At 42.3% G+C, this 21,540-nt stretch overlaps 1 protein-coding gene across 16 annotated transcripts in view; it reads left to right on the top strand.

The window, feature by feature from the left end:
- Positions 1 to 21,540, top strand: part of PLCB4 (phospholipase C beta 4) — a 389,234-nt gene that overhangs the window by 99,344 nt on the left and 268,350 nt on the right. Inside the window, exon 1 of one of the 16 annotated variants that reach the window (XM_070247460.1) lies at positions 5,365 to 5,502. The exons of the other annotated variants lie outside the window; for them this stretch is intronic. The gene's annotated coding sequence lies outside the window, so the exon portion shown is untranslated. Of the gene's footprint in view, positions 1 to 5,364; positions 5,503 to 21,540 lie in introns of those variants that run through there. 16 annotated transcript variants of the gene reach the window in all.

The following is a 21,540-nucleotide window of genomic DNA, read 5'->3' as shown; positions in this document are numbered from 1 at the left end:
TCAATTAATCTAGAAGATTCTAGAACAGGAGAAAACTCAGCAAACCAATTTCTGTGGAGTGCAATATCTTACCCTTATTCTACATACATCCTACTTGTTCCTGAAGGTTCAGCATAAAATTTAACCATCCTAAAGTTTTCTTAAGTGCTGTAAGGCAAATCTCTGCCCATCTCTCCCTTTTGTGAGTACATATTGCGTTGACTTATAAACCTTGTGGCATCATTCTTCAGTGCAGATAAAGACTGTTAATTACTCTCTAATTACTTTACGTATTAACCTTGTCCTCCCAGTGACATTATAAATTCCTCTGTGCAAGAACCTTCTCTTACACTTCTTTTGTATTTCCTACCTTGTTTAATGTTGTGGAGAGCCATCACTCAACAAATACTGTTGGCTGATTGCCTGAATATTAAGAGAGGTGACTTGTCTCTGCAAACATGATTAACTTCATTTCCCCCCCCCCCCCCCTTCTTTAAGCTTGCTCTAAGAATAGGATTAACCAGAAGGATTACTTTAAGGCAAAAGAATTTAGAGTTTTATGTTTCTTTTTCTCTTCCTTTTTAAAAGTTATTACCATCTATCTGGCCCTGTTTCAGTAATAGTCTTAACATTTAACACTGTAATGATTCCTTTCGTCTGCAAAGAGCAAACTGTTCTCGTGAAATAATTTCATTTTCCAGATTGACTCTATAGAGCAGGTTAGCCCCATTGATTATTTAGAAAGTAAGAAAAGTCTAACACTCTGAAGTTCAGTTTATGAATGACTTGGGAGCATAAAATAGACCACATTTTGCTTTCGGTACATCCTGGTGAGAAATATAGAAGTTTTGTCAACGACTGAGCTCTTCACCTCTGCAGGCTTTAGTGTGGTCTGTGGTCTGGAGTGGAGCACTGAGTCAGAGAAGTCTGTTCCATTGGTTTATCCATCCTTTGGCCTTAACTTACTTGCATCACATGGTTTGTGATTGGACCTATCCAATAAAGAAAGAAGGAGCAACAGTCAATGGTCATACTTTGTCCTGCCTCATGCAAATAGATTTTCCTCCTCTCCTAACAAATTGGGAGATCTGGCAAAATCTGGACCCGTATGCCCCCTGTTAGAGGAGGCACGTGCTCTCCAGTTCAACCCAGCATCCCCAAGATCCCTGGATTAGTTTTCTGTTGCTGCTGTAACAAATTGCCATAAACTTAGTGGCTTAAAACAATACAAATTTGTGGTCTTACAGTTCTGGAGGTCAGAAGTCTAAAACAGGTCTGCAGGGCTGCGTTTTTTCTGGAAACTCCTGGGGGAGAATCCTTGCCTTGCCTTCTGCAGCTTCTGAAGGCTGCCTGCTTTCTGCAGCTCATGGCTGCATCGTTCTGACCTCTCTTTCCATTGTCTATGTCCTTTTTTGATCCTTCTGCCTCCCTCTTCCATTTTTTAAGAACCCTTTTGATTACGTTGGGCCCACCCAGATAATCCAGACTCATTTCCCTATTTTAAGATATTTAATTTAATCACATGTGCAAAGTCCCTTTTGCCAGGTAAAGTGACATATTCACAGTTCCAGGGGTTGAGATGTGGAGATCTTTGCGGGGTGTGCATTATTCTTGCCTACCATGCGGCAGATCCATCCCGCGCCCCACCCCCCCCAACCCCAAGTGACACATCTGACCCCTTCAGACTGTGGTGAACAACTGAAATTGATTTCTACTAACCTGAAGTTGGATATTTATCCAACAAATAAGATGGGAATATTTTAAAATTGTGCCTTTTCCCACCTCTTCACAAATCACTATATATTGGTATATATTGTTTTCTAAATGCTATATTAAATAATTTAAAAAAATAAACAGCTCTTCCTTGTCTCTTGACTTGGCTTTTCTTTCTTGTTTTTGTTTCTTCATTTTGCCTGACGTTATTTTATATTTCAACTCCTTTTTACATTGTGGCTTTTTTTTTTTCATCTATAGAGTAAACTTCCAACTCCTTAAGCCATTTCTTCCCTCCTTGGTCCCTTCACTATTATTCTCTCAAATCCTCATTCTTTTCCCCTGGGGAATTTCTGATTCTGTGGTGATTTGTGTTTTTTTCATTTCTCCACCTTTTCTTGTAATTTCTTCTCTTCACCCTTTGGTCCTTCCCTCACAATTCTTTTATCTTTGTCTTTTTCATCTGACAATAGAAAATGATGTACATTTTGAACTTGTGGCATGTCGTTTATCAGCAGAACATAGTTTAATATACATTTTTACTGATAAGAGAGGCAAAATTAATGTTAGAAATACAGAAGCTACTTAGTAACCTAAGAATTGAGAAAAAGTCATCCTTAGATGAAGGTGTCTGAAGCAGGAACAATTTGTCCATCTTTTCCAAGAATCATGAAATTTTTTCTTTTGACCTTTCTTGTTGTTGGTGCTGACAGTGTAGCTAGTGAAATAAATTAGCCTTCTTTCTACTTAATTTGTGGGTGAGGCTGTTCCAGAACTATACAAGGGCATTTGTCCAGAAGACCAAGGTATACAGCAGTGGTTCTCCAAGTGTGGTCCCCAGACCGGCAGCATCAGTATCACCTGGGAACTTGCTAGAAATGCAGATTACCAGGCGCCGCTCCAGACTTACTGGATCAGAAGCTCTTTGGGTGGGGCCCAGGAATCTATGTTCTAACAAGCTCTCCAGGAGATTCTGATGCACAATCAAGTTTAAGAACTACTGGTATATTGTATTGTCACATTAGGGGTCTGGGGAGAAGGGTTGTCTCTTCTTGGTCTCATTCTCTAGATCAATTCATGCATTTACTAGCTCCAGGCTCCAGGGATGTCACTTCCAATAAACTCTGTTCTCTGAATATTTTCGATTCCAATAGACTGTCCCAAGTCACCTTATTTCACCTCAGAAAGCGTAATCTGTGAATTGGCATCAGGAAGAAATTGTTCTTAGTTGAAGAGTCTACCCACAGGGCTTAAAGTTCAGGTTGTACCAAACTAAACAAATTTCGTTCCTGGAACTCACCAACTTGTTCCCGTCTCAGATGGGCCACTTTCCATCTATAAAATTATTCCAGTTTCAAGAAGTGTTAATGTTTCAACTCACTGAAATCTTTAAAATGAATCACCAACTTACTCCATATGAAAGAAAAAGTTCTACTCCCTCCCTCTATCTTACCCCTGCAAAGTCATTCAAAATAAATTTCTCATCTACCACATAAGCCTGGATTCATGGCAAATCAGGTCATCCCTAACGTTGTCTCCAAATTTGGTGAAAAATTCTTTGGGCCACTTAAAAAATATTAACTGTATTGAATTATAATTTACATGCAATAATATGCATCCATTGTTAGTGTCCATTTTGCATTTCAATCAGGGTCTACGTACGTGTCCACTAGTGTCAGCATTGCCACAGTCGTCATATAGAACCTTTCTGTTACCCCAAAAAGCTTGTTTGAACCCCTTTGCAATCCATCCCTCCTAACCCCTTGGTCCCAGTTAATCACTAGGCTGCTTTCTGTCTCCAGATTCTTTTTGCTTTTTCTATGATTTCTTACAAAAGGAATCATGTATTCTTTTTGTCTAGCTTTTTTCTTTCAGCAAAGTGTTTTTGCGATTCCTCCATGTTTTTATGTGTATAAGTAGTTTTTTTTAAATTTCTGGGTATTAATCAGTTGTATGGGTACATCACCATTTATTTACCTCCTGATGGACATAATATACTTTTTTCCAGTTTTGGGCTATTAAAGTTGTTCTGAACATTTGAATACAAGTCTTTGTGTGGACACATTCTTATTTCTCTTCAGTAAATATCTAAGGGTGGAATGGCTGGGTCATATGCATGTTCAACTGCATAAATTGGTTTCCAAAACGTTTGAACTATTTTTCAGTCACACCAGCAATGCCTGAGAGTTTCCATGGGTCCATTTTCACATGTTGTGATGTCAGCAAAAGAGAAAGAAACTTAATTTTATGTTGATATCTAATGCGTATACATTTATGTTAAACATATATGTGTGTATATATATATACACACAGAAATGTGGCTATGTTTCATTATGTCATTAAGAAGCTCAGCACCAATTTTGCTAGTAAAATACAAGCTCTTATTTTATACGTAACGTAAAATTCTAACCCATGAGCATATACAAAAAACCCTTAAATTATATATAAATGACTGATTTCTATGTTTTTTCTTAGTATTTGTTTACTTTTGTCATTTGCTGGCCATTACTAACAATTAAGTGGCAAGTTTTTAAGAAAAATGATAGAAACCCTAACATGAGGAAATTGTTAATTTTTTTCCTTCCGATTTGGGAAAAAGTAGCTGTCGTGATTTGGTGTTAGCTCACTCTGGGATAGCCTGAGACCTCTGGTGCTGGGCTGTGGAAAGCCCAGGCATCTTGGAGATGAGCAGTGGGCAGAGTCGGTAGTGAAGGAAACCGAGGAAGAGTGATCATGTAGGGACTAAGAGGAATGGACTGGCAGTGAGGGAAGAGATTCTCAAGAGAGCTGGTCAGGCCCCAGCAATCAAATGAGGATGGAACTAAGGGATGTGGCTGCCATGGAGACAAGGAGATAGACTTACACGCATGTAGTCATGAATATGAAGCAGAATGTGAAAAATATCGAGTAGAAGTAAAAGCAACATGCTGTACAGGAAGACAGTGCCTAATTCTGTACCTGGGATGGGGAGGGGAAATTGGGGAAAGCTTCCGAAAGAGCAGTTAGTGGACAGGAGAGCAGAGTAATGAAAAGAACCTCATCTACATATGTGAATGCTGGAATTGTTGAATAGTGTTCCTAGAGTGTGGGAATAAAGTATATGGTTGGGTGGCTTGTTATACAGAATTTTATCCTAAAGGTAAGATGACTAGTTAAAATGGTGCTGTTCATTTATGTCATACAGCAAGCAGAGTCCCTGGGACTGGACTGAGCCAGGGGCAAGGTGCCGGTATAAATTTCAGTGACTCATCTCTAGCGTCTAAAATAGCAGCAGGCTATGGGTCAAAGTGTAGTAAAGGAAGGAAGTCTTTTGACACATGTTCCTCTTGAGAGCAAACTTAGAGCCAGGATATGTAATGCAGTTTCTCCAGCTGGTGTAGAGAGCCAGGTGTAGAGAGATAAGGGTGGGAAGTGGGACGAGAGCCTGCATCAGATCATGAAAGGCATTGTGTTACATGCGAACAAATTTTGATGTTATCCTACAGGCCAGCCGTTTTCAAAATGGCTTTAGGCACACCTTAGGGCACAAAGGATGATATTCTGATGGGGCACATGCGAGGGCTCAGAGACTCTCAAGGGAATAACTGTCCAGATTTTCTACTTTTATTTGCATTCTTTCCTAAAATTGACCCGCCTGAGAATGCATCTGCTCCCCCTTCTCCCTTTTTACAGAAGGAAGGCATTCCTCTCATCTTTCCAGAATCTTAATATGGTGCATTGTCGTGTGATGTGAAAAGAGTCCAAGTGCTAAACAAAAGAACACTTTGCTTGTAGCAAAATTGAAGACATATTTGGATCATCAGTTGATAGGTAATTAAAAGCAATTTTGATGATGGATCACTGTCTTTGATGGTTTCGAACTCAAAAGGACTTCAGAGATTTGAGTGATGTGGCTATAGCTAAACCCCAATACACTTGCCTACTTATTTAGGCCAAAAGGGTTTGTCAGCCCTTATGCATAGAAATATGAAAAGGTGGAATAAAATTGATGCTAAACCTTTATATTTTAGCATTAAGGAATATTCATCCATAGATGCATGGGTTAATTTTTAAAAAGCTCTATCCGTCTGATATATAGAGAGATTTCAAATAAAGTTTGTTGTGTTCTTTTTTGAGGAAGATCAGCCCTGAGCTAACATCTGCCTCCAATCCTCCTCTTTTTGCTGAGGAAGACTGGCCCTGAGGTAATATCTGTGCCCATCTTCCTCTGCTGTATATGTGGAACGCCTGACACAGCATGGCTTGATGATCGGTGCGTAGGTCCGTGCCTGGGATCCGAGCTGGCAAACCCTGGGCTGCCGAAGTAGAGTGCATGAACTTAACTGCGATGTCACTGGGCTGGCCCCAATTTTAATTTTTTATGTTTAATAATTAATGACTAAAATTTTATTATATTTATGTGGTTTTTCTCAGTTGTTTACAAGTAAATGTTGTATAACTCAGAAGAAATTATTTCACCCTTAGCATCTAAATTCAAAGTAAATTATAACAAAATTCTAAGTTATATACATAGTTTTGGTATGTAGAGGGATGTTTGATAGGTCAATCAATAAAATACTTTGAATCATAAAGATATGTTCGTTAAAGTAAAATTTTGCAGTGGAATAGAATGGAAATATGAGGAAGGCATGATAAATGTTAAAGAAGAGCTTATTTATTTTTAAATGGATAGTTATGGGCATCAAATCTCTGTGGTGTTTAGATTCTTGTGGGTTTTTTTTTTTTTTTTAAAGATTTTATTTTTTCCTTTTTCTCCCCAAAGCCCCCCCGGTACATAGTTGTATATTCTTCGTTGTGGGTCCTTCTAGTTGTGGTATGTGGGACGCCGCCTCAGCGTGGTTTGATGAGCAGTGTCATGTCCGCGCCCAGGATTCGAACCAACGAAACACTGGGCCGCCTGCAGCGGAGCGTGCGAACTTAACCACTCGGCCACGGGGCCAGCCCCTCTTGTGGGTTTTTAAAGAATAATATAACAGTTGTTTTACTTAAAATGTCAGCATTTACAACATGCCAGAAATTATATCTTTAACAACTCTTTCAAATGTATGATGAAGAAAATTGATATCAACTTAAAATTGACTTTTGGTTGCGTAGTTTTCTAGATTCTTTAAAGGTATATAAACACAGTTTTTTGAGAACCACAGATATGGGTAACGGGACATCACTGAAGCGTTTTGAGTAGAGGAATACCTGAAAGATAGGTGGCTTCGAAAAGGTATTTTGCTTGCAAGTGAAAGATGGATAGTTGGAGGTGATGGGAGACTAGGGAGCAAGTAGGACAGTGAGTAGAGTTGTGTAGTCATTTTAATGAGCCATGTACCATTTAGGATATTTTTAGCAGCAAAGTAACAGAAATCCTCAACTCAATTTTGCTTAAATAACAAGATAATTTGTGTCACCTAACAGGAAATCTCAAGGTAAAGTGATTCCAGAGTTGGTTAATTCAGTGGCTCACTGACTTCATTAGGGACCCATGTTCCATTCATGTTGAAAAGTGACTGGCAAAGGGCATAGGAGCCACCATGACTAGCTTAGACCAATCAAGACTCCTCCCCTTGAACTGGGGCTGGAGCACACCTTACCTGAAACATGTGGCTTCAGAAGGACAGTGTAGGTAACTAAAAAAAAATTGAGGCAGGTGCCAGGGCAAGGAAAAGAGGTGAGGAATTCAGGGGAGGCGCTGACCTTGGACATAGCAGAGTGTAGATAAGTGGAGACTGGTACCTGACAGAGTTAGAGTTTGGAGTCAGTGGGATTTAGCCACTAAGTGGATGTAGAGTGTAAATAGATGGTATTAATCCAGGCGTGTGTCCCAGGTTTCTGACCTGGTCACCAGATGGATTGTGGGGCCATTTAATAAGGTGAGGGATCGGAAGGGTGGGCAGATATGGTAGGCAGAATAATGGCCTCCTAAAGATGTCCAATCCTAATTTCTAGAATTTGTAAATGTTACCTTACATGGCAAAAGGGATGTTGTAGGTGGGATTAAGGTTAAGGACCTTGAGACAGCTAGATTATCCTGGATAATCTGGGTGAGCCCAGTCTAATTATGTGAGTACTTGAAAGTAGAGAACTTTAACTGACTGTTGTCAAAGAGAGAGAAGGAGAGTAAGCGAGCCAGGAGGTTGGAAGACATGGCAGGAGAAATCTAAAGTATGAAAGGAATTTGGGACTTGACTTAACCATTGCTGGCTTTGAAGATGGAGGAAGGGAGCCATGAGCCAAGGAGTGTGAGTGGCCTCTAGAAGGAATGGCCAGGAAACAGATTTTCCCCAGAGCATCTGGAAAGGAATACTGCCCTCTGGACACCTTGATTTTAGGTTGGTGAGACCGTGTTGTACTTCTGACCTACACAACTTTAAGATAATGAATTTGTATTATTTTAAGTCACTAAGTTTGTGGATTTTGTTTTGGGAGTAGAAAACTAATACAGTGGGTTTGCTTAGATTTTTCACTGAGAAAGATGAAAATTTCTTTGCTCGATGTTGAATTAGATATGCCAAAGGTTAGCAGTCTAGTGTTTTGGGTATTTTAATCTCTTTGAGTACGAGTTTGCTTTAGTGAACTAGAGAAAGTAATTATGAAGGAGCATTTTATTTAAAGCTTACATGTTTTCCATTCTCTACACTTCATTATCCTCTTCCTCGAAATCATGGGTTGGAATAGATGATCTCAGGTTCCCTTACACTTGAAAATTCTGAAATTATTTGTCTTGAATAGAACAAAATGAAACAAAATACATCAGTACCCAATACAGTCTCTTCTCTGGTGAGAATGAGGAAAATGTGGAGAAGCACATGCAAGAATTATTGGGGAACATAGAAACAGAGCATTCACCATAAAATGTGAGAGCAGGCTGTGCTACCACTGCCCTGTTTGGGAATGTAACGTTCCTGAATGTTAGACATAAATCAACACGTGCCCTAGAATTTCTGTGCTGAAGTCCCTCATTTTGCATCAGTAAGTAAAATAGAAGGTTCTGAACAGAAGCATGAGTTGTCCTCAGTATCTTATGGACCAAATATTCATCATCATAAAAATCTCTCTGTGTCTTGGCATCACTGCTGAGACATCAAATTATTACATAAAATAATTATTACATAAAATAATTTGTGGTATTGTTGAAAGCATTCTTCTCGTGAGCACTAGTACTAATTGTTCAGAGATTTAAATCTCACAAGTAGAATGAGCTGCTTGATGGAGAATTTTTCCCTAATAAAACTGGTGCTACTGTCTCAATTCTGCAAGCTGGGCCTTTGCGAGGTAGTGATGATGTAGGGTTGCTGTAGGGGAGAATGCACGCTGAAGTCAGTCCTTCAGGGCTGCCTCTTGCCCAAACTCAATTTAGCATGAGTAGTGCTCTTCCCCTTGAAATCACCTTCTGCACAGGGGAAAAGTGTCATTTCTAATATAACTGCTGCCTTTAACACAAAGATGGGCACTCCTGCTAACCTGAAGGGTAGACTGCAGTCATTGGTGACTTGCAGGTCTACAGATCATTTCAGTGTCGTCAACTCATCCCTTAGCTGAAGATCACATTCATTCTCACCCACTCAAGGACTCCAAGTGCAAATTCTGTGGGGGAGAAAAAGGATATAGTTTTCCTAAGAATGGTCTCATTGAGAGGGAGTTTGTAATGTGATTCCATGTGGATCAGCCGTTGCTCTCATACCCTGGAAAACTGGGTTCTAACAAAATTATTTAGGCACTTGAGCAGTAATTGAACAAACGTCCTTGAACTTGTTATCCAGACGTGGGCTTGCCAAATGCTGTGGTGAGACTTGTGGAGGTGATAAGTCTACTGTGAATGAGGCACTTAAGCTGCAGGGCCCATATGTTGTGCCTGGTTTTGCTGCTGGGGAAATTCTTTGGAATTTAGGACGTTGACCAAACTTTGAATAGCTGATCAAGATGTGGCCACCAGAGATGCCCAAATGGTTGCCAACTGTCGAGGGCCTTCAAATGCCTTTGGCCTCATACACTGTGTGCAGTTCTCATGTACTGACATTGTGTTCATGATATTAGTCTTTTCGAGGAAGACTGGCGCTCATCCACTTAATTTCTGCAAACAGACTGCCAGTGTCATGGGGCATCTGTCATAGGAGACTCCAGGTGACGAGCATTGTTTTCTCTTGGCATATCGATGACCATTCAAGGTTTATCTCAGAGTAAGTCTTGATAATGTCCAACAATAAAAAATGTTTCCTTGAGGGCTGTTTGAGTATATATATTTTCCTTAAACCTTCTGGGTCTCTACTTTAGTCATTTTGGGTTGCTCTAACAAAATACCATAGACGGGGTGGCTGAGACAACAAACATTTATTTCTCGCAATTCTGGAGGCTGAGAAGCCCAAGACCAAGGTACCAGCAGATTTGGTGTCTGGTGAGGGCCTTCTTCCTCTTTTGTAGACGGTTCTCCTCTGGCTGTGTCCTCACATGATCTTTCCTTGGTGGGAACAGGTTGAGAAGGACAGAGATCTGTGTCTCTTACTCTTTAGTCATTTTTTTTAAAGATGTTATTTATTTATTATTTATTTTTTAACTTTTCCTTCTTCTCCCCAAAGCCCCCCAGTACATAGTTGTATATTTTAGTTGTGGGCCCTTCTAGTCGTGGCATGTGGGACACCGCCTCAGCATGGCTTGATGAGTGGTGCTAGGTCCTCGCCCAGGATCCGAACTGGCGAAACCCTGGGCCGTACAAGTGGAGTACATGAACTCAACCACTCAGCCATGGGGCTGGCCCCATCTCTTACTCTTTATAAGGGCATTAATCCCATCATGAGGGCCTCTCCCTCATGACCTAATCTAACCCTAGTTAACTCCCAAAGGCCTTCCCTCCAAATACCATTACCTTGGGGATTAGGGCTTCAAGATATGAATTTGGGGGAACACAAACATTCAGTCCATAACAGTCTTGCTAGGACAACAATATGAGACAAATAATAGTTGCTCTGTAGAGTTTCTTAGAATAACACTGATGCAGTATCCCAAAAGGGTGCCTATCTATTGAAATACATATATATATATTTTGGCTACAGAAAAGAGATCAAGATCAATATTAGTGGGACTTTGGAATTACTTTCAAATCTTGGGCTCACTTCCTGAAATGATTTTGAGGAAAGGAAGGGCAGAGTGAGTAATCGATTTTAAGAACAGTTATGAGAACAGCGATGGGGGGAGTCTTTATTTTGTTGATCTTTTTCCACAGCATCTCACCCATAGCCTGGCCCAGGGTACATGTTCAAAAAATACATTTTGCATAGATGAATTGATCATGCGCCGGAGTAGTTTTATGGCAATAAAAGCTACCTTGTTGAGGAGTTGTTTCTTTGTCTTTAAAAGTCATTCAGCTTTGTGCTCAGAGTTGGGTGCTGGCTCTTGCTTCATCACACTCATGTGAGTAAAGGGCTAATGGTTCTTTCTCATGCCGATGCTATCAGTCACCTGGGACTCTCATGGTTAAAGGGACTCTTTCACGTTGGCCTGGCCATTAGGCCAGGACAAGGTACTTAAGGAAGCCTTCTTTTTCCTTTTTTGTCTATAAGTGAAGGCTGGTGGGAATTTGCCCAGTCGTCCATAGGTCTAACCTGGGACTGTGCCTCTGTACCCTGTGGGCTATTACAGAAGATGCATCTGTGGTATTTACTGAGTGCATACTTGGGCGATTTACCTGCTTGGCCATCATTACAAGTGACAGAAAGCTACTGGCAGAGGTAGAGATTGAGAGGCATGGAGCTGGCTTTTCATAGCCTGGGAAATGAGCTCTTATTATAGGGTGACTAACCATCCCAGTTTGCCTGGGACAGGGAAGCTCCTGGGACATGGGATTTTCAGTTTCCAAACCAGGACTTGTTGGTCACCTAGTGCTGAAACCCCTGTACCTCAGCTGGTGGGAGGTGAGGAGGTGCTGGGTGTTGCTCTCTTTGCTCAGAGGTCTCACCTGAATCCTGTCTGTGCTCTGGGCGTCATCGGGGGAACAGCTTGGGGACACATGTGAAGGAAAAGTAAAAACTAACCACTCAGTTTTAGTCACATTTAATTGATCATTTCAAATCGTATTTACAAGGAAGAATATGTTTAACGGGACCTGAAGTGTTCACTTAGTAAGGACTTAGGACCCAAAACGCCTTTCTTCAGGAGCCAGGGAGTCAAACTGCTCTGCCTCCCAAACCAGGAAGAATCCGTGTGTGCCGATTAAATTGTAGTGAGAACACAGTCCACAACCTCTCCTGCCTCTGGAGGATGCTGTCTGAACACAAGTGGTCTCTAGAGTTTTCTGTACTCTTCAGCGCAAATGCCTCTTATAGCCCAGAGGAGCGGGGGACTCACCCATCCCATGAAAGTAACCTGTGCTGTTGTTTGTATCCTGGCCAAGACGCCCCTGCAGGTAACTGGGTCACTCCAGATTGGATCACTCAGCCCACCTCCAATGACACGGTGGCAGGAAGCATTTTCCTTGACCACGTTTGCCTCCGTCTTTCAGTTAGTGCTGTGGAGGATAAAATAATGAATAGGCTGGTGGGGCTCCTCCAGAACAAGATGGAAGAGAGGACCCTGAAACAAGATAGAGCAGGGAGCATGGGGAAAGGGTTGTGGTCCTTCAGAGGAGGTAGAAATTCTTTCCTGTGACCACGGGTGAGAGAGAAGAAAGTTCTGCTAGGTCTTTAAAATGAAGTTTTAGAGCAGCATCAAAGGGACCATCAAGCTAGAGATACTTATTTAGATAAAAAGGCTGGTCTTATCTAATTTATCATTGTTTTTAAGTTCTCTTGTTCGTAATTGCAGTTAGCGAGTGATGAGTAATGTTTTAAGTGCTTTTTATGGTTTTTGGAAATATTGTATACAGATGTTGAAAGTTGTATGCAAATTGGATTAGGGAAAATAGAATCGGATTTTCTTGTTCGTGTGTATTACTTGAGAAATTATTGTAATTGCAAATTGGACATTCTGATGTATTACTGGTAAGTCTTAGGTTGAACCACATGAAATTGGTGTTTTTCTTGGTCAAAATGATTGAATATTAATAATTTCTTACAGTTCTAGTATATTTATACCCTTGGTCTTTCTATCTAGATATAAGTAGATTACTTTGTAGTAAATATATTAATAAACTGAGGAATCTGCTTCAACAGGAGCTACCCTCCTGCTCTATCATTTTTGCAAGTTCAGATTTTGTTTTCCTGTGTTTCCTTTAAAAGGGGCAAAATTCATTTAAAAAATCTAAAGCATGGAATGTACTAGAATATGGGAACTTTCAAAGAAGGAATGAAATTGAGGGTAGAAGACATCCTATTCTGTGCAGTGACTTTTAAACTCTGAGCACTTTCTGCAATGATTTTGAAGACAATTCTTGGGCAAAGATGATCACACTGGTTTTGTGGCAATGGAAGAAAATGGAGAAGGGATCAAACCGTTTATCTTCTTTCTTGGCTTTCTTTCAGTTTGGTTTTTCTTATTTTGTTGGAGCAGGTTGCCTTATTTGGCTCAGAATGAGCTCAAGGTGGTTTTCTTCACCTTAGAAAGCACTTCCTTTAAAGATCTAGATGAAACACTCCCAGCACGATGGATACCATGTGGTGATGTCATTGACAGTGCTGTATTTGGGAAGCCACGCAGTTTCTTTAGTTCTAAAAATGATTCCGATTGATAACAGTCCTATGACCATGGGTTTTATGTTGTGTTTTGAAATTTAAATTACTGTCAAAAGAAAGCACTCGGGGATCGTAGTCTAACATCCTGCCTCAAAATTCCCCTGTGATTTTTATGAGTAGGAAACAACATTTTTATACAACTAGTTGACTTTTAGAGAAATAAAACATTGCCACTATGGACTGATTTCTGGGTTGTAAGGTGCTGGGTGCTAATAAGGGTTTTATGTACTGTTGCATACATGTAACACGTATCTCTAGGCCCTGCTTTTGTTAGAAAAAATAGTAACTTGACAGTCACACATGTTAATTATGTAATGCTTGCCCTGCTGTACGCCACTCTAGTTTTTCTGTTGGAACAGAGCTACACACAGGGGAGACTTGCTGACCATGAATCCTTTGCTTCTTTGTGGGCAAACTTCCTGGAATGGAATCCCCTGTTAAGTAGCAGGTGCTAAATTGAAACCTAGTGTTTGCCTGAATGATAACCTTTTGTAGAGATCTTTTTGGTATTTATACTGACATTTAGCACTTGCGTGTTATTCAGTCTTGTTCTTAGAGTCATCCTTGACTCCTTTCTTTCTCCTACACTGATACATGGCGTGTTGGTAAGTCCTATCTGCTCTGCCTTCAGAAGATACCCACCTTCTTTTCACCACTTCCATTGCTGCCACCCTGCTCTGAGCCACGTTCTCCTTCGCCTGGATTCCTGGTCTCTTTTCTTCCAGGCTTGTCCCCTCTGTGGTCTCTTCTCCACTCAGCAGCCAGAGTGACCTGTTAAGCATAAGCCAGACTGTCCCTCCCTGCCCAGAATCCTCCAGTGGGTCCTCATCTCTCTCCGAGTACAAGCCACATCTTGCCCATGGCCTCTCGGGCCGGCACAATGTGACCTCTTCTTACCTCCATTATCTCATTTCTAGCTCCCTCTGCTTAGCCACACCGGCCTCCTGGCTGTTCTTGAGAACACAGGCCTGTGCTCATCTGAGGGTCTTTTTCTTGGCTCTTTCCTGGCCCGGTGATGCTCTCCCTTCCCCCACTTATCTGCATGGCAATTGCCTCACCTCCTTCAAGTCTTTGCTTCCCTTCTTGTCAACCCCTAACCTTTTCTTTATTTGTTTTCCCATGACATTCACCACCTTTCAACTTACTATATGATCTAACTATGGGCTTATTGTTTACTCCCTCTCCCCTCTCTAGAATGTATGTGTCGTGATCGGGGGCGGCTTTTGTTTGTTTACTGGTATGTCCCAAACACCTTGAATCGTACCTGACACAGAGTAGGACCTCACTCTGTATCTGTCAGATAAAAGAATGCTCATGCATGGATGATGGATGACCCTTATTGTCCCTTAACCACAGGTACCTCCTTTCTAAAATCAGATTTAACAAATCTTAAACCAATTTCATATTGTATTGGTTTCTGACTTTACATTTTACATACCCACTGATGAGATGAGTCAAAAGAAAGTTTAAAAAAAATATATTTGTTATAACCCATTCTGATTGTTTTATTCTGTTAATAACAGATTAGCCTCTGCCAACACAATCTAGAAACTTCCATCTGAGTTTTAGAGGTTTTTGATTGGGGTGAGGCTCTTTTCAGGAAAGGGCCGCTATAACATCTGTGGAAAATAATCTTGTACCTTTTATTCCACTTCTCTGAAACCAACTGATAAACCCAATAAAACGTTGGGCATTGTAATTTTATGGAATGGCTTGAATGGTCCCTGAGGTCATGGCATCCAGTGACCTCACTTTTCTCGCCTTCCTGTCTGACTGTTTGTGTGCCTTCTGGGTGTGGGAAAACTCTGTGGGGTTAGCAACTGCCTCTCTCTTGCTTCCCATGGGATGGTTCAGGCCCCCTTTGCCTGGACCTACTTTCCTGTCTCTCGGCCAGGTTCCTTCTACATCCAGCTAGAATTATGTAGTTGTCTTAAGCTTCCCTTCCCAACCTGCACATCTAAATCAGTATCTTTCCTTCTAGCCATGCTGCCCCCTGGAAAGTACAGGAAAACCCAGAGAAGTAAAAACCATCGCTGCTGCCTTTGAGCTGCCTGTGTCAGCTGTCGGCCTGTCCTTTCAAACTGAACCTGAGCCAGTTGCCCTGGGCATCCAGCCCTCTGTGCTCTGGCCTCAGTGACCCTTTTACTTGCTTCCTGCTGCTTCCTTACAGGTGACCTTTGTTCCAGCCAAATCGGAAGACTTGCCACTTGCAAAACACAGCCATGCCCTCCCTATGCTGTCTCTCCAAGAAATTCTAGGGCCACCTCCTGCTCCAGACCTTCCCTGCCCCTCCGTGTGCTGAGGACCCCAATTGCACTTTCTGTGTTCCTCTGTAACACTGAAACCAGTCTGCCTTTTGCTGTCACTGTGTGCTTTGGTTCACTTCAACAGTACGACTATCTTAACTTCCATGCCAGACTGTAAACCCTCTGAGGGCAAGGAGTGTGTGTTCTTTATTGTTCTGTTGACTTCGTGTGTAATACATTGCTGTGTATGGGCTCAGTAAGTATTTCATAGAACCATGGAATGTTACTGATTGAAGGGACTCTGAAAATAAAACATTGTTTAGTGTCGAGTGTCTAGAACTGTCCTGACTTTTAAATATTCTGTCCCTTTATCTTCCATAATTATAGTTGCAGTTTTCCAACAACACACACTGATTTTTAGTTTGTAAAACTACAGTTACCCTAGACAAACATCATCCAGTAGTTTAACCCTTCATATGTGTCACTTGTGATTGAAGGACGTTTCAGGGGTCGGGTGGTCTAGGCTCCCTTCACTGCCCTCCATGCGTTTGTCATGATAGCATTATGGAGTCCGTTGGGAATTATTCTTATAGATCTCTCTGTTTTGATACAAAATAAATTATGACTATAGCCTTGGTAATACTAAACACTTACTTTTTTGGGGGGGCACAGGTATGTGATCTTTTCTTTTTATTGCGATAGCATTGGTTTATAACATTGTATAATTTCAGGTGTGCATCATTATATTCCGATTCCTGTGTAGATTACATCATGTTTACCACCCGAAGACGAATTACACTCTATCACCACACACGTGTGCCTAGTTTACCCCTTTTTCCCTCCTTCCTTCCCACTTCCCCTCTGGTAACCACCAATCTAATCTCTGTCTCTATGTAATTGTTTGTTGTTGTTTTTACCTTCTATTTATGAATGAAATCATATGGTATTTGACTTTCTCCTTCTGACTTATTTCACTTGGCATACTACCCTCAAGGTCCATCCGTGTTGTCACAAATAGCCAGATTTCATCATTTCTTATGGCTGAATAACATTCCATTTTGTATACATACCACATCTTCTTTATCCATTTGTCCCTTGATGGACACCTAGGTTACTTCCAAGTCTTGGCTATTGTGAATAATGCTGCGATGGACATAGGGGTGCATGTATCTTTACCCATTCGTTTTTTCATTAAACGTATACTTTTTCACCCTCACTCAAACTAGAAGCTTTCTCTGAGACACAATTCAGGTCCATCTACAAGGTAATATTCATATATTCATTCATTCATTTCAGCACATATTTACTGAGTGCCTCCTATTTGCCAGGTACATGGTATGAAGAAATTAGACAAAAGTCTCCCCCTTCAGAGAGCTTACATTCCAGGGGGTGGAAGAAGACAGAAACCCAAGTGAAGTGGCAGGTGTGCCAGATGGTGATAAGTTCTGTGGAGCAAAGGGGCATGGAGAATGCAGGGCTGGAGTGAGGGGAATTGCACCTTAAAATAAGGTGATTGGCGGAGGCCTGAAGACAGTGCAGTAAGGAGCCATGTGGAATCTTCAGGAGGAACATTCTAAGCAGAGAGAACGATGACTCTGTGTGGGACTCCCTCGGCATGTGCAAGGAGCAGCAAGGATACCGTTCTGCAGTGTAGAGAGGGTAGGGGAAGAGGAGTAGATGAGTTCAGAGGTGGAGGTAGGGGGAGTTCAGACTACTTCAGCACTACTGCCATTTTGGGCTGGATAATTCTTTGTTGTAGGGGGCTGTCCTGTGCATTGTAGGATATTTAACAGCATCCCTGGGCTCTACCTGCTAGATGCCAGTAGCGTCCCCCCCCCCAACTCCACGTCTCCCCATTGAGACTATTAAAAATGTGCCAAATGTCCTCTGAGATGCAAAGTCACACCCAGTTGAGAAAACACTGCTTTAGACCAAAGTAAGGACTTTGTTATTCAGAGTGGTTTTTTCATTTTAACAACTCCTCTAGTTGCTGTGTTGAGAATAAATTAAAGGGGGACTCTGGAGGGAGCAGGGAAGCCAGAGAGGAAATTGGCAGAGGTCCAGGTGAGAGTGCCTGGAACCAGACGAGGCTGCTGGGGCTGGTGAGGAGTGATCGGATTTGGGGTCTTTTGAATGACAAGCCATCAGGATTTGTTACAGACTAGAAATTGGGTTTACAAGGATGTGGGCCTGAGCACAGAGTCTGCAGCCTAGACACAGGGTTCTGGGGGACATCTAGAGTTTGGTTTGAGCATGTTCTTTTTGAGGACATTGGCTGTTCTCTGATTTCTCCCTCACAGCACCTCTGAGAGGTGGGTACTCCCTCCTTTAACCATAAAAGGACGCGGAAACACAGGCAGGTTAATCGATGCTTGAAGTCACGTGACCTGTGCAGAACAGAACCAGGATTTTAATCCAGAAATGTCTGATAATTAACTCCCTGCTCCTTGATACACTTTAAAGTGATTTTGTATGGCTCCCGGAGTCCCCAACATGAAGACCTGGCGCAGTATCCTATACCCTGCAGAGGTTAATTCAGTAGAGTAATTTTTCATGAAATGAAATTCTGCTAAATACTAATATATCAAATGGAGATAGTCATTTCTTTTGCATTTTAAAGCAGGATTGAACACAAAGAAAAACATTCAAAAGCATTTTGTATAGAAAACAAATCATCTGGCATATCAGGAAATAGGGTTTGTGGTTAATTGGATTTTAAATGTGCTCTGAGTTGCCATTTAAAAAAAGTCTGTCCTATTGACCTCTGGCCCTACCAGTTTCCTGGCCAGTCAAAGGTCCTGTGGTCAGTTGTGCTTGGAAACTCATCCTGGATGCCCCTCTTGGGGATCTACAATGCACATTAGCAGACTGCGTCTCCTTCTCTCCCTAAAACGTATTAAGCATCTCACAATTCTAAGTGTCCTTAAACCATTTTCCCATTTTGAACATATTTCTACAGGTCTGCTGTAGTCACGGCTGTGTCCTGGAATGACCTCGATCTGTACGTTCCCTCAAATATGTGTCCCGGAAGCTTAGGTGTGACATTATCAGGCCATTTTGTTCCCCTTTCGTTTTTCTGCCAAACCTTCTGATCTTTTAGCTGTGCCATCCAACCCCCAACCCCTGAGCCATGAACCTGAATGGATTTTTTAAAAATAGATCCTGAGACCTTTTGCATCCTCTGGCATCTAAAAGCAAGTTCTCTGCCTCTCTCAGTTATATAATCGTGTGTTTAAACCGTGGGACTCCACAGGGTAATTGCAACCCCCAAGTTGTCAGCAGTTGGAACCATTGGGCAGGCAGCGGGGAGTTATGCGCTATGATTGATTCTGTGGGTGTTTGGGAAGTCTGAAGGTGATGTGAGCCGAACTGCTCTGGAGAGCTGCCCACAGGCCTCTGCTGTTAAAGAGTTGTATAGTCTTGTGGTGGCTTAACCTAAAATAAAACAGAACACTGCTGTTTCTCTTTTCTCTGAGAATAATCAATGCCAAGGGAGCTGTCTTAGGAGGTCTCTGATAGTTTATCCTTGATGAGTTCTTGGCAGGGCAGCCTTCATGGGTGTGACCTGTGCAGGGCCCTGGACTCAGAAGGGCTCTGTGTTTGGTTTAATATTCTATCTGCTGTCACTGCCTTGAAATTCTTAATAACAAGGGACCCTGTGTTTTCCTCTGGCAGTGGGCCCTGCATGTTATGTAGCTGGTCCTAATCCTAAGAGCTGGCCCCAGTTCTTGACTTTAGAGCTTCCAGGGGAAGCCACAGAAGTGCAAGGATTTTGCGTCTGGAGGGCATTTTAGGAGCAACTTTTAATGATACTCTTGTGCTCATTCTTTACATGCTACAGTTTAGAGTTCAAGAGATGGCGCATCTATCTATTGGCTTTTAAGAGAAGGAACATATTTCTAGATAGAGGACCCATTCTGGGATGTCAGCAGAAGAACTGCTTTCATAAGTTGCACTGTTGCTCAAAAGAAAGCTATGTGGATCCCAGGTCTTTCTCAGAGTCTGTGTTCTAGCTGAAACAAGGGCTAATCGTTTGTATGTAAAACAAGTTTCCAGATGAGACACAAAATGCTTCTTGATCAACAGCATTGCCAAGGTGAAGGTTCAAGTGAACCTATGGCAATTCATTCATTCATTCATTCAACAAATATATGGGTACCCACTATGTGCTGGGCACTGTACTAGGAGGAGGCGATGGGTGGTATCTTAATTTGAAGCAGATGCTGTGACAAAGATTTGAGTGCTAGTGATTTTTTGGGGAGGGGATCTCAGGAAATACTGGCAGGAGAGTATAGAAGACAAACGAAGGAATCCAATAAAGGCTGTGTTATCAAGCAGATGGCCACTGTGGGCAACTGGGGCGCAATCCCACTGGGGACCTTGGAATGTAGTGTGGAACAGGCCTCAGAATTGTCCCATAGAAGGACGTGAGGCTGATGATTTATCCACTGACTCCTATCTGTCTTTGGTTGATGGCTGCCCCTGGGGCGTTTCTGACCTGCCCCCTGGGCAAGGATGAGTATACCTCTTGGGTCCGGGGAAAGTTTTTAGGCAAAGAATCAGAAGCACTTTTGCAGTAGAAGCTGTGGGTGAGCATGAGATGAGTGAGTGTAAGGGCAAGGGCTGAAGAGTGACAGAAGCTGAGGCTGTCCTTTTGGATAGGTTGGTAGAGGAGGCCTTTCTGAAGAGGTGACATTTGAGCAGAGACCTGAACGAAGTAAGAGAGTCACGTAAATATCCAAAGCAGAGGGAGTAGCAAGTGCAAAGACCCTAAACAGGAGTGTGTGTGGAGGTTTGAGGAAGGGCAGGAAGGCCAGATTGCATGGAGTGGGATCATCAAAGGGAAGGGAGGTAGGAACTGAGGTACACAGAGTCCCCTGGGGCTGAGTGAGGACTCTGCATTGTATTCAGAGTGTACTCGGAATCTGTTGGAGAATTCTGAACAGAGGAGTGTCATGATCAGATTTATGTTTTGAAAACAATAGTTCTGCCTTCTGGGTGGAGAACAGACTATGGGGGGCAAAGAGTGAAAGCAGGGAGATGATGCCAGCCCACTGGAATTCAGAGTTCAAGAGGTCTAGAGTTTCTCGAAATTGAAAGGAGGACAAGCTGAATACGCTGTGTCGTAGGACAATAGTGCATATACCCAGCCCAGCAGCCTCACCCAGACTTGGCTCCATATTCTTGCCTAAGTCTATAGCTCTTGATTTTTCCAGGCTCTGAAGAACCCTGCTTCTTAGCTCCTGTTCATGATAGTGGGTCTTTGCCTTTCCTTCTCCCTCCTCAGGGCCATTTGGCCTTAGCTCCTTCCATCACTTTGGTCTTGCATGTTGATCTGCTGAGCCCTTTGGCAGCACTGCTGTCTTTTCAGTGCTTTCTCGGCTACACTCGCTGTGCCCCCCTAGCTGTGCCCTGGCGCACTGTGACTGCGTGATCTGCAAGGGACAGTGTCTGATGGATTCCCTGTTTCACCATAACATTTACGTTTGAGGTGCTTTCCTTGCTTGTCTCCCTCACTATATTGCAGGTGAGCCTTCTTGAGTTTTTTGTTTTGTAGCAGAAGGATTCATGCAACCAGATTCCTCATCCTCTTCTCAGGGAAGCTTTGCTCAGTTGGCTCACTGCATCTCTATGGCAGCTGCAAGTTATGAACATCCGATTTAGGAGCATTATCCACATGGACAAAGCCTCTGCCCATGGCTTTCCTGCTCCCCTAGCCTCACCCTCCTTTGAGCACTTGGGCTGAGAAGGAGGCAGAGCGGTGCTCCTGCTTAGAGTGCAGAGGGGCAAATAGGCCGCTGTGGAGCAGAGTTACATGAGATGCCAGCAGGGGAGGGCCTGGAAAGTTCCATGAACAGAGATGACCTGAGTGATCATGCTAGGCACTGCGGATTCTGCAAGCGTGGTCCTTGTCCTTGTGGAGTTTACACCCTGGCCAGGCATTTTGCTGC

The sequence above is a fragment of the Equus caballus genome, chromosome 22 (genome assembly GCF_041296265.1).
Source record: "Equus caballus isolate H_3958 breed thoroughbred chromosome 22, TB-T2T, whole genome shotgun sequence".
Taxonomy (NCBI): domain Eukaryota; kingdom Metazoa; phylum Chordata; class Mammalia; order Perissodactyla; family Equidae; genus Equus; species Equus caballus.
This window is presented reverse-complemented; position numbering and strand designations above follow the sequence as displayed.